The 13,976-nt window shown below is 31.2% G+C and overlaps 1 pseudogene; it reads left to right on the forward strand.

The window, feature by feature from the left end:
• Nucleotides 1-2,764: 2,764 nt before the first annotated feature.
• LOC128172366 (uncharacterized) lies at nucleotides 2,765-13,974 on the forward strand (annotated as a pseudogene).
• Nucleotides 13,975-13,976: the final 2 nt, after the last annotated feature.

Consider the following 13,976-nt stretch of genomic DNA (forward strand, 5'->3'; position numbering starts at 1 on the left):
GATAGCGTTTGTAAGGACCTGTACCGGGAGTGAAAAAGACGTCGATTTATATGAAAGTTTTCATGTCATAAAACCAGGTATCGTTGTCGTGGATATTGCAGACCAACGAAACTAATTAAAACACAGCTCATTGAACCCTTAAAAGCAATAACCATAAGCAGGATCATATATACTAACTGGATATGCAACTTCTACATTCGCCATGTTTACTTCCCATGCTATCACGCGAGCCTTAACAAGTTTGTAGAACTATGTTCATTGACAGTAAAACATACAGGTGTCTAAAGCGATCTGATTAGACTATCGTTGGGGAGGCACTGTACTCGAGAACTTGTGTCTCAACTTGTTTAAAGCACCGAATAGTTTACCAAAGATCACAGTTGTGTTTCCTTTTAAAGTTTATATTTACCAGTACTGCGATTGGATCAGCTACTTGCAGCTGCATCCAATCATAAAACGGAGCTTGTCACCAAGTTTTCGTGTTGACATCCGCCAAGGGTTTATGGGGAGCACAGTGGACCAAAAACCTTTGGATAGCGAAGATGATCGATATCGACTTTCTCCTTCTTGATTAGACCGTCATTTCTATTGTTTATATTTGGATTCTCTATTATCAAATCTATTGTGGTCGGATTACATTTTAACTGAGCTGAAAATCTGTAGTTTTACGGGAAAATGTATGTAACCGTAGAGACACGATTTTTCAAAAAGTACTGTATCAAAACCGATACATTGAAAATAATAATGGGCTGAAAATCCTAAAGTAAAAAAAAAGAAGAAGAAATGAAAAGATGGAATGAATCAACGAGAATTGTTGTGCATAACTAATTATATTTTATTGAAGCAGAATGCAAACGCAAGTTATGAAAGGGTATAGAATACATCCTACAAATATATTTTAGGATTTGTAAAAAAGAAATAGTATTTTGTAAACGTAGTATTGACATATAATATATACCCATTTTTAGGATTTATTTACAAATATGTTTCATTTCATGGATACTTTTACTCTTCTGACTGATGTGCCGATGTGTTTAGGTACACTTTAACTGTAGATAAAAATGTTACTATCTACAATATATTTCTTAAATAAATCACAATCATGAACTAATGCAGGCGCGTGGACAATGACGTAATGTTTTAGTTTATTGGCGTTACTTGTTTTTCTAAGTTTGAATTTTTCAGCTTAAACAATTTTCAGGTTCTAGAATGGTATCTTAAAGCAATCGATTGATATTTTTTAAATGACTTCAGAAGAAAGTGTATGGCATTTAATCTCTAGATCATTAAATTACTAATTACAATTAAACCAATCCCAACAAATTACCTTTAATCGCACTAGTAATATTCCCTAATACCTCATCGTATCATTATATATGCTGATAAACCTATTCAGATATGACATATTCGGTATTTACAAAATCCTAACTAAACAGTTCCTGAACGGTTCATATTTCCTCTGCTCAAACTACCTCTTTCTTCTTATCTATTCTGTTCTTAATTTAGATATCCAGATATCCAGAACATATGGATAAATATATATTGTCATCTAAATAGATTAAATGAGCATCCTGGAAAACAATACTTTTAAAACTTATTTTTAAAAAAAACCTTAGAAAATACTCGTTCTGTAGTTTACATTCTTTGTTAACAATTTGTGACGGCTAGCGTTTTCTTAAGTAACAAGAATATACATCTAGATTTTACGTAGAGAATGATTTGTTGCACTCTAGGACTACAAACTTCATTTAAGATTTCGCACCTCTGCGCAAAAATCCATGCATATGCTATTAATATGACTATCGTATAACATACATCAGAATAAGAGAGAACAGAAAATGTTTTTCATTCTGCTAAACGTAATTTGTGATGCCAGAATATTTTCAGTGGAGAAAGATTAAGAAAAACAAATCAGTCCGAATTGTCTCTGTTTGCAACGATTCCGTTATATATTTTCATGGTTTATAAATCCTAAAACACTTAAAGCCAGTTAGCAGTATTAAATCGGGTAGATATTGAATTTATACCATAACCTTACAATATTTTATGCATATCAGTTAATGTAACGTCAAACCATAATTAATTATGTCTTTTTTTCAATGATATTTCTGAAGAAAAATGAACCACACAGTGAACATTCACACAACCCCTTAAAACATTTATGTCGCCAACCTACATATTTTTTTTGTTCATTGGTATTGACTTTTGATATTACAATTTGATTAGAGTAAAACATTTATTGCAGAATTTTTTTTAAAAATATCAGACTTTATACCACACCCCTGAATTATTTTTTTTATTACTTTCTATTATATCTAAGGGTTTTCGTGCACAAATTTTGAAACACCCCCAGTGAAATAAAAAAGTCCATGATCTTGTAATTTTTTTAATGATTTTCACACACCATAAACTGATCAACACTGTATTAAACTTAAGATAAAACAAAATCTATTGATAAAATGATTTGGGACCGCCGTCCTTAAGATTTTACTAAGCCATGTCCGATGTTGTATTCCTGTTTTTAGTTATTATGGTGCACAATTGTCATGTTTCTTATAATCAGGAAATGATTTTTCTATCAATTAATTTTTTTATGAAAAAATCATTTAGTTTGAAAGCATGATATTGATCCTTCAAAAACTCTTGATATGTTAATACATATTTCCGTTTAAAATGTTCCGTTAATATGTCTGTCTATATTTCATGATTTGCATGAAAAGGGGGAAGTTTTTGTTATTGTTAATTTTCGTTATTTCCTCGGATTCTTCCTGAATCAAATCACAATTTTGGCGTATGGTTTGAATTCCTGATACAGATTTGCAGTGTGTCTATATCGTCTATAAAATACAAATGATTCTTTTTCTGTGTATTATTAGTTTTGAACTGTTATTGCTTATTCAAGGTAAGTTGATACTTTTATATTGAAGATACTTCTATTGACTGTTGTTTAATGTTTGTAGATATTTAAAATTAAAATATGCACTACTTAATAAATGTTGTATGTAATTTCTTAATGTATATTATTAACAGACAAATTAGAAATTTTACAATTTACGATAATCGAAAAAATATATTTGAAGGTATATGAAAAAAAGTGAAATAGAAAAATATTTCCATTTATATCAGAAACTTTTGAATCAAATTTATCTGATTAATCTTAACGAACGATCAATACATAAAGTATTGACGATCGAAGGTTATACATATATGATGCACTGGGTCAAACAAAACATTGAAAAATAACGGTGATAGACTTAGCCAGTTACCAGGATTTATTCTATTCCCGCTTAGCCAGGGATAACCGAGGAAATTTACTGTTAAACGCCTCCCATTTATCATTGCGAATTGGATCCGTCAGAATGTGTGATTTCTTGTTATTGGTGATTTAAAACTTTTTTCTAAAGCTATAGATTGATTAATGCAAACGCTTGGATTCATTATTATCTAAATTCACTTTTAAGTAAAAGGAAAAAAACCGTATTGGGCTGGAAAACATAAGTAGAATTTGAAATTAAAAAAAATATATTTGAATATAGAGAATTTCATAAGGTTAATCCAGTTTGCCTAGATATGTGATCAGTATCTTTTTGACCTAAAAAAAAACCCATGGGGGTCAGTGATGTCAAATTTAAAATATATGGCTTCAAAGGTACAATTCCCGCAACATTTGGCATAAGAAAATCAAGACATTTTCTAAATATTTCCACAGTTTTATGCTAAACGTCTATCACTTTCTAAAGATCTACTTTTGTGCATGTCACACAGAACCTATAGAATACGTTACAAACCTATCAGATGTTAAAAATGTGAATAATGAATAAAGTATGATAAAAAGAAAGGTACGTTGAAAATTAATAAAATTGCTTGTTTCTCTCATTTTCTTCTTGAAAAATCTTCCGCAAGAAAAAATAGTTTCCCAGAAAACTTGTTTGTTTCTTGACTTCAAATGAATTTTCTTTATGAATGTTGTGTAATTAGGAACAAATAATCATTTTGTTATGATTAAATAAATAAAATCATATTCATTTGAAAAATAATGATCATCTGCGCAATGCAATCAAAACGTGAGGAATGAGATACCTTAATTTCTATAAATCAGCCTATCTGCACACTGTATAGCGTTTAATTTTATTTTCAATATAGCACACAATTCTTTTTATTAGGTCTAGAAATATCATCAAAGTTCGTGTCTGGCGATGTTATATTCAATTGGGGCCATTCTCCTGGTCCCTCTGAGTTCGATGTATTGATTACGTTGGATAAAGTTTCAAGGAGCTGGACTCGGGTTAACGATACACAGTACACTGTTAGAAGCGCCTTGTTCTATAAAGCAATCAACATCAGACTAAGATCATTGACATTGGAGCAGGAAGACAGTGAAAGGACGTTCAGAGGTACAGTTTATTTTTTGAAAATTATCTCTCTCTTGTTTTAAAACATCAATTTTATCTAAACCTATTAATATATACAGCGCATGTATGAAAAGCAGGAAAGTATTTCTTGATATGTTTACAAACTAATGTTGTGTAACTTGGGTTAAATGACATGTTTTGTAGCGATTCATTTCTATGTTTAAATTCAATTTAACTTAAAGTGCTCTTCATTATTTTGATATTTTAGTTATACTAAATTCATGTCACGAATTGGCACGCGCTGTTTGGAGAAGCTTTTTCACGTGCTTGATGGGTTTGAAGTTACCAGTTCATGTACCAAAGATCAAAATATTCCTTTGGAAAATTCACGCTGACATTTCAAAAATAGTTCCTTGTAAAATATTTTTTGAGTGTTCTTACTTTAATTTACTCAAGTTATGGTAATCGTTGTTTCTTTGGCTAGCATTATCTCTTATATTTTAGACATTATAGTGTTTGTTATGTTTGATGTTTGATAGACAATCAATGTAATTGTATGCCTGTGCTGATTGATAAGGTCTTAAATTCAAATATCTCAACTAATATTTAGATTATCCGTTATAGAATGAGTACCATAATGTATAATTAAGCCTATGAATTAACAATACTGCCTGTATAGACGGAATAAATTTGTAAGAAATTAATTGTTATATAACTGTTGCCATAAAAGAAATATTTCAAAGTCAGAAGCAGTTTACCACATACCTGTAACAGGTATATACTTAATGGTACGGTCTCGTAGCTTCGATGATTTAGTATATCATTGTTTAGATAATATTCTATATACCTTTTTGTAAATTGTGAATTTTATTGTAGTAATTTATTTTTTGCAGTTTCTAAAGTAAAAACGCAGAGGAGAAACAATGTCAATATAACATGGATAGCTCCATATTTTCCATCTTCCGGTTTCTATCACGTTTATCACACATACCAAGTCAACAGAAGTATCTTCAGTATAAAAAGCAGTGGAGTTCAGTATCATGAAAGGGATAGGCATCTAACCAAGTACAATTATCTTACAAGGCCTTATGATTCAACCAATATCGCGTTTATGATAAGGAACACGACATTGGAGGATTCTGGGTATTATGCCGGGGGAGTGTCCTCTGAAGCTGAATGGATGGAAGGGGGCGTTGTTCTTATTGTGTTGGGTAAGTTTATTTTATTAGTATATGTTGACAGTACTTTTGTTTAAGCATCAGCTAACAAAAATGTTGGGATTGTAGAGTTTGAAAACATCAGATAGTATAATCTGAAAATGATTGAAATACAAATGAAAATCTCATTTGATAAGTTAGATGAAAGAAAATACGTTTGTGGTACTCTTCATTATCCACTTCATTGAGTTTTGTGGATCAAATACTTGATCACACTTATGAATATCTGCCGTAAGCAGAAGTAAAATATGTTCTTCATCATAATATAATCAAACAAATCGAATAGTTATACTTAAAAGCTGCTAATAAATATTCCGATCAATGTTTCCAATGACCCTTACATTCTTTTTTTAACAACTAGGTCTTACTTGAAATACCGAGAAGGTATATGCACATACCGTATTTAGTAAAAAGTTCAACCTATGCTATATATATATATATATATATATATATATATATATATATATATATATATATATATATATATATATATATATATATATATATATATATATATATATATATATATATAAAGCACTACAAAAAACCAACGACACGAACAATTAAGTAAAATATTGTCAAATTTTCAGGACAACCCGTCCCTTCTTCAGGACAACAAAATAAAAACTACATATAAAAAGAAGAAATACATCTACAAAACTACCTCTAAACTAAAAACTAAATACTGTATAAAAACAAAATAATATATAAACACGGGATCTAAACGTGGCAACTACATCTTTGTATTAAAATTTCAAGCCCGAGAAAAAAAAATCCCGTCCGACACAGCGGACGGTCTGTGTAGAATTGCTGAAAGATAAATACAAATACGAAGGAAAACACATAACGGCGAAGCATAGGCGTGAGAACTCGGGCTATTGGAGGGGGCGGGGAAGGGGCTTAGCCCTCCCCCCCTTATTTTTGCAAAGTTATATTAAACCTTAACCAAAATACTTTTTTCTTGTTTGTCAAGATATTTGTAAAATTTAGCCCCTTCAAACTTTCAATTTTCTTTGTGTAGTTTATGAAACTGCAAATTACGTCACAACTACATGTACCAAGGAGTTCATTCTGACGACGCAATGAAAACAGAGCGTACTGGTTGTGTTAATATACAAGAACTTACCAAAATAATGTTTCATAAGACTTTCCACCACCAGTAAGCATCCTTATTCACTTTTTCCATCTCAAATCATTAGGCTGGTCAACAACTGTTCCTCGTTTAAGACAATTCAAACTAACAAGCATTCACAACTTTGTGTATGTCAACAAACTTGATTATTCAAGTCTTCTGGTCAGTTTTTCCATTTAATCTAATGAATAACCTTTAAGAACAATTATATGGAGCTAAAAAAAATTTCAAAGTTTGTTTGAGTGAAACCTTACAGTAAAACAGTCAGATTTATCTCAAAAATGACGTACTAAATTATATTGCGCAAGGTCACAATAACCGCATAACATAACGTTGCCTCATCGTTTTTAATCTTTGAAAAAAGAAAAATCACTTCAGGTCATATAAGAGACTGTTTCAAAAGCTTCATAATATAAATCAAATTGTATGAGATAAATAAAACATTTATAATTGTCTGATTTTATATTTGCCTTATTCAACTCGTTGAAATGGTTATATTCGCTCGGCAAGTCTCGCGAATATATATACTATTTCAACTCGTTAGATAAAGCAAATATAAAATCACACAATATAGATATCCTCTCTCTCTCTCTCTCTCTCTCTCTCTCTCTCTCTATATATATATATATATATATATATCCCGCTGATTACCTAACCTTAACTTACTACGAGCTCTTATTTTTTTTTTTTTAAAAGAAGAATAACATGTGAAATCTTTATATCAATTAGTGATGAGTTTAAATTGAGTTTTGTTGATTAGTTTCTTTTGTTGATCAAAATGCTTTATAGTCAACAAAACATCTTATACATGAACTTATTAATAAATACAATCTTACAGTGAAAGCCTGCATCAGAGTTACTGCTCACCAAATTGACATTTCAACAATAAATTTCAATAAGTCAATCAAAACCCACTTTTTTTATTTTTATAAACTAGCCCGAGTATGCATAAAAATGAAGATTTGTCGAATGTTAACAAATTGTATGAGGCAATTCAATTTTGGCGATTTTAATTTTGATGGAAGATGCTTTCCAAAAGTGTGAAACCAAAAACGCGGTCTTGGTTGATAAATCATTGAAGAAAGTGTAATGCGAGCTAATTATGCATCGGGCAAATACTTTTGGCTAAAATTATACAAAAGATATGCATGCACTCGCGTTTTTAGATTTCATACATTTTATACCACTAACAGATTATACTCTACGCATGTATATATAAATAAACAATGAAAGCTTAAAACGTAGACATTGCATTATGAAAAACATACCACCCACCCCCTCCTGATTTCTCTTAAATCGTGTTTTTAGACGGGGTCACGTGACCCCGTCTATTGGTTAACTGTCAGCCGAAGTCTCAAACCGGAAGGCACGCGTAGAACATGAATTGAGTTTACAAGTTAGAAAATAGTGCAGAAAGATTTCACGCATTTCAGTAAATATGTATTATAAAAATACGCATAGAATCTTTTGAAGTCCTCTGTGTATTAACAAAATTCTATTTAGAAAATAAACAAATAGTTTTATTGATCAAAATATTCTTGCTCGGGTTCAAATGTGGAATGAGTTACGTAACTGAATGCACATCGCCGTTGACGATTCAGTTCGTGTACGAGCTCATTAATCAATAGAAGTGGTTGATGGTGGAATCGAAATTAAAGTTCCCAAACGCAATGTACCATTTTTTAAAAGTTGTGAAGTTTATTTTGACAATCTTTCATCTTAATACTACCAAACTTCATGCGCAAGCCTAAATTAAAATCGGGACGGATTATACACAGATTTTACAAATTAAATATGTGTTTCATTGGCTTCCAGTCTACTTGCGGTATGACTGCTGTTTGTCTCTAAAGGAATTTTGTACAAAGAAAATAAAAACAAGTCTGAATTTGCCTTCGCGTTCGTTGGCTCTTTAGTTGATTAAACTGAATTAAATTTTAAACCATGCATTGTAAGCAAAATCTATAATAGATTATACATGGAAGACTTATAAGTTATACATCATATAATATAAACAATCTTATGGATTGAATAACCAAGTTAAATGTTAATGTTCATGTTTTCCGGCTTAGTTGGAACCAGGCTTGGGGTGAATTACATTGTAAAATAATGCATTACATTACCATTACTTCATGAATTATAGCATTAAATTACCATTACCATTACTTAATTTTCTTGAAGTAATGCATTACATTACCATTACATGAGTAAAGTAATGCATTACCATTTCTTTGTGAAAAAACAAGTTTTAAAAAGGTTATTTAAAAACTAAATAAAGAGTTATTGTAAATATTTCATTTATAAAACATGCTTAAAATATTTACAGGTTTTTGTTCACTATCAGGTTCAAATTTAATGACTTATACAAGAGTTCTTTGCACTTGTAGTTCTCAAAGTAAGGTTGGTCCCGTAAAATTTACACGCTAATGGCGGAGTTGAATTATTTATGTCTCTGATTTTAGGAGTACGATGTTTAATGAAAGGAACGGTTGTATCGTAATTCGTGTAGATGATGCACGAGTTTACACAAAAAAGGAGTAAGTGGCGAACGGATTTATTTTTACCTATTAATTTTGCATGAATCGCAAATGAAGAAAACTGTGTCGGATAAGTCGGTCTTAAAAACCAAAATGGCGACCGTGACAAATCTTTTTATTGTCAAAGTTCTTGGAATCTTATTGTAAAAAAATATCTCTAACGTCAGGTGCCTGTGTTTATTATCGGTATACAAATGTTCACTTTGTTTGTTAATTCAGCAGTTTTAGAGTTTTTGAGTAGTTATAAAACTTTTATTACGGATACCGTCCGACTTGTGGATTATCCCTTGGATCACAAAATTAAATAAATCTAATGATTGAAATTATCTACTTTGATGTAGTTGTTTGATTTTCCTGGTTAGAAGTAATTTTTTAAAGTTTCCCTTGGGGTCTTATTTAACATAAAATACCGTTGTGTCAATTTTCTACAATTATGAAGGCCGGGATTGAGTAAAATTTAGACAATGTATCAGACAATGGCAAAAAAGCCGAATTAACATAGATTGTAACAACTTATTCAAACTCATAAATTTTGGAAGCATATTCGAGGAAATCCAGGACAATTACAAATTCAAACTTTCAAGACCCCGTCTTTCAGTACTCTCAGTACTTTGATTTTTTTTCTTAAATTCTCTTTTTTTGGACAGTAATTTGACCTAAATAAAATGTATAAAAGAGAGACAGCGCCCTTTAAACACCTTCCTTATTAAAAAAAAAAAAATTGTATTTTTGCATATACGATTTGTATTTTTTTAGTCAGCTGCAACAAAGGAATTTAGCTCAATAATTTAAAATCAAATTCAGTGAAAATTTCCATACCTACCCGCTCCTCTTGATATTCAGACAATTGCTTGTTGACTCCAATTGAAAAAAAAGTTAGAAAAAATCGATACCGTAAATACAAAAATGAAAAAAACACAATGGTCTAACGTACGATACCTTTCAACGTGTGAAGTCTTATTTCTCACGCTTGAATTGGTTATAATCTTAAAGGTTAGATAGTAAGTTTTCCTGATGTGGTAAATTATGAAACTACGTAATTACAGATAAACCTTCAAAACCAAAAATTAATGGAGATACAGACAAAATGATAGATACGTATGTGGCGCTGACATGCTCCAGTAATTCAACATCTGCCCCTGACTACTATTCAAAGCTCGTCACCTTGTCTTACACCTGGTTTGTCAATGACACAAAGATGGATGGAGAAACCGATGAGACCCTTAGATTTCAAGTCACCAGAGCTCACAAATACAATCGGTACTCGTGTGAAGCGACAGCAATGGAACTGGAGTCGTATCGAAGCGATACGGTACAGATCAATCCTCTGTGTAAGACACCGCATCAATACAATTGGTATAAACTATTGAAGAGAGAGAGAGAGAGAGAGAGAGAGAGAGAGAGAGAGAGAGAGAGAGATGGGGAAGAGAAAGATTTTTTATTAATAATTGTAAAGCTTATTTACAATTTGAAATGTCTTTATTTGTATTATCCGTAGACGGACCATTGAAAATAATATTGACTCCACAACCCAAATTGAACAGGTTTTATACACTGACCATAAGAGAAGGGCAGACAATCGGTCCATATCAATGTAAAGTCGATTGTAACCCACCCTGTAACAAAACATGGAAATACAAAGATTCTTCAGGATCCATCTCTGTCATCTCAAAGGAAGGAATATTAGAGCAACAACGCCTAAATAGGAATATTTCCGTGTTACTTTGTGAAGCGAAATGGGGAAATGACACAGTGATAAACAAAAGCATCACTCTTGACGTTCAATTCAAGTTTTAATCATTATTTTGAAAAAAAAATATTCTATATTCTACTCTTAAGTTCACGTCAAGCCAACTTAATGTATTTTACAAACAAACTTTTTAAATTTTTTGTACGGCTACACTAATTAGATACAGGTATATTTATTTATTTAGATTCGCAAATTACATGTTTATCAGAATGTCATTAAAGTTATGCCAATAAACTTTTATTACCTTTCCTCAAAATTACTCAACCATACTCTATGCTAGTAAGAAGAACTCTTCATGGATAAATTTATTTGTAATAAAGATCGCATTTCTTTATACTAATTAAATGGAAACGGTAATTATATATACTATATACATCTATATTTATAGACCTAGAAAAACCAATTATCTTTATAAATGACGTGATGACTTCTGACTGGGAAGAAAAGCAACACACGCCATTGCAAATATCATGCTATGTAGATGGAAACCCGCCTCCTACTATTCGTCTGATTAGGGGTCAGGGAAATTCTAAAATTATTTTTGAGGAGCAAGTTGACAAATGGTTGAACTACGCTATAGAATCATCCCAATGCTATGATTCAGATAATTATATCTGTGCTGGATCATCTTCAGCATTCAACAGCAGCACAGAGATGTTTAAAATCAACGTACTGTGTAAGAATACACACACATTTGCTAGCAAAAGTCTTAGTAATAAAAATTCAACTACGAAAACATTAATGCTTATTTTTCATATTAACATTTTTACCATACCAATGTTTTAGGTAAACCTAGAATTGACGACTCTGTATATTTCAAAACGATATATGGTTCAAAAAGTGGAAGCAATATCACAGTCAAAGTAACTGTTCCATTGGTTGCAAATCCTGCTCCAGAGCTATCCAATTTCACATGGGTTTCTCCTGAATCACAGTACAATCATTTTGCAAGGCGACGTTATTTACAAACATTGCATACAAAGTACCATAGAAATGTATGATCGGAATCATTTTCGAAACTATACATTGATGTACAACGGAGAAACAGTCGCAACAATTACAATTATTCCAGAGGGTATGGTGATAACTTTTACGTTAGTTGATATTTCAATCGTTTAAGTGGTATTCGATTTACCTGTGTACTGTAGTTTTCACATTAACCAATAAGTTATTTACATACTGTGATGTTTCGTTCTTTTTTTCAATGTTATTCAAGATAGGTTTGTAGTATAGTTCTATTTATGATATCATTTTACAGATAAGCCTTGTCCTCCCGTCAACGTCACTGTGTATTATATGACCAATGGTTACATAAATCTAACGTGGATTTCAGAGTTCGATGGAGGACTCGAACAGTTATTTATTTTGTCCTTACAGGAAGGGGCAAACTGGAGAGTAGTTGCAAACATAACCGATCCAGGAGAGGGCAAATTAGCGCATGTCGAATTCGGACCATTGACCCCAGGAGAGGATCACTTGTTCCAGTTGCAGAGTTGTAACAGTATCAATTGTTCTTCGTTTTTCGATGATATCAGAGTAACAGTAAAAGGTAGAAGCAAAATAAGCTAATATGTCCTCCTTAGAATACTGGATGGGTGTAGCCATATGTCGATTATATTAATTTTCTTAAGAAGGTTTTATTTTTTTAAATTGAAAAAAGGATTCTAAACCTAAAATATTCAGAAATTTTGTTTCCATCAATTCACAAAAAAAGATGGTTGTGGCCATTTTCTGACATTGTTTTTTGTTTATTTTTAGGGGATGAATTTGCAAAAACGAGTTTATCTGTAGTATTCGTCTTCTGTTTTTCTGTATTTGGATTGTTATTAATAATGGTGGGCATATTTGTTTGCTTCAAAATAACACGCGGAAGTTTCCGCCAAACCGGCAAACCTGGTGACAAAAACATTGATACAAAGAGCCATGGAATGACTCAACACTACGATGATTTACATGGTACAGCACGAGAGGTGGCGTATACGGCGTTAGGACAATCAGAAATGGAAACTACATATGAGGACATGTAAACATACAAAATATATGTGCAAAGTGCTATGTGATTGTTAAATCAAAATTATCAGCAACCATTTGCTGTGGTAATTGTTTTTATTACGCTATTTACATGTAACAACTATATCATGTACTTTTTTATTAGCACTTATTGATTATCACTACACTTTTAAAAAGATTAGTATGTATACCTACTTGTAAATATTGCTGTTTGCAATTTGTACGATTTGGGACAATATGATTGAAAAACATTATTTTTTATATATAAATTGTTCTAATTTCTAATTAGATGACCTGAAGATAATCTTTTTATTGATCTTGAGAATATTCCACACAAAACTCACCCCCCTCCCCAAAAAAAAAACAAAAACAAAAAAAATAAAAACACTAGAATTCTAGAAACGTATGCAATTTATATAAAATTGTGTTTATCTCAGATGTTAAGAACTGATTTAGGCAAATGTATGACTTTTTATAATCAACAATACGATAATTTTCGCCGTTTCCTTGTTTTAAGTAGCAAAATAAATGTTTGTTCAATCCTACCAATACAAGCAATTCATAAATAGAACAATTTAAATTGGTAATTATTAATCTATTAATGTAAACGTTACACTTTTACGCCTAAAGTACATTTTGAAATGCACAACAGGGAAAACGCTCTCCAAACTACTTATTTATATGTCAAAATTTTTCCGTTGAATAAACCATCAATAGTTTTCAGGGGCATATCAGAGTTAACATAATATTTCATTAAAATGAATTATATTACTGCATATATGTTTTGGAATATTTATTGTATTACTGTCCAAAGTTTCATTGTACATGTACCACCCATTGGCAATATTATACTTAAAACTTTAGAAAATTAAAAATTTATTAGAATTTCAACATTATTCTTGAATTATATGAAACAGACAATATTGGCAAACTGAATATAGCTAGAATTGTCAAAAGTATAATTAAAAATCATGATCCTCA

The sequence above is a fragment of the Crassostrea angulata genome, chromosome 2 (genome assembly GCF_025612915.1).
Source record: "Crassostrea angulata isolate pt1a10 chromosome 2, ASM2561291v2, whole genome shotgun sequence".
NCBI lineage: Eukaryota > Metazoa > Mollusca > Bivalvia > Ostreida > Ostreidae > Magallana > Magallana angulata.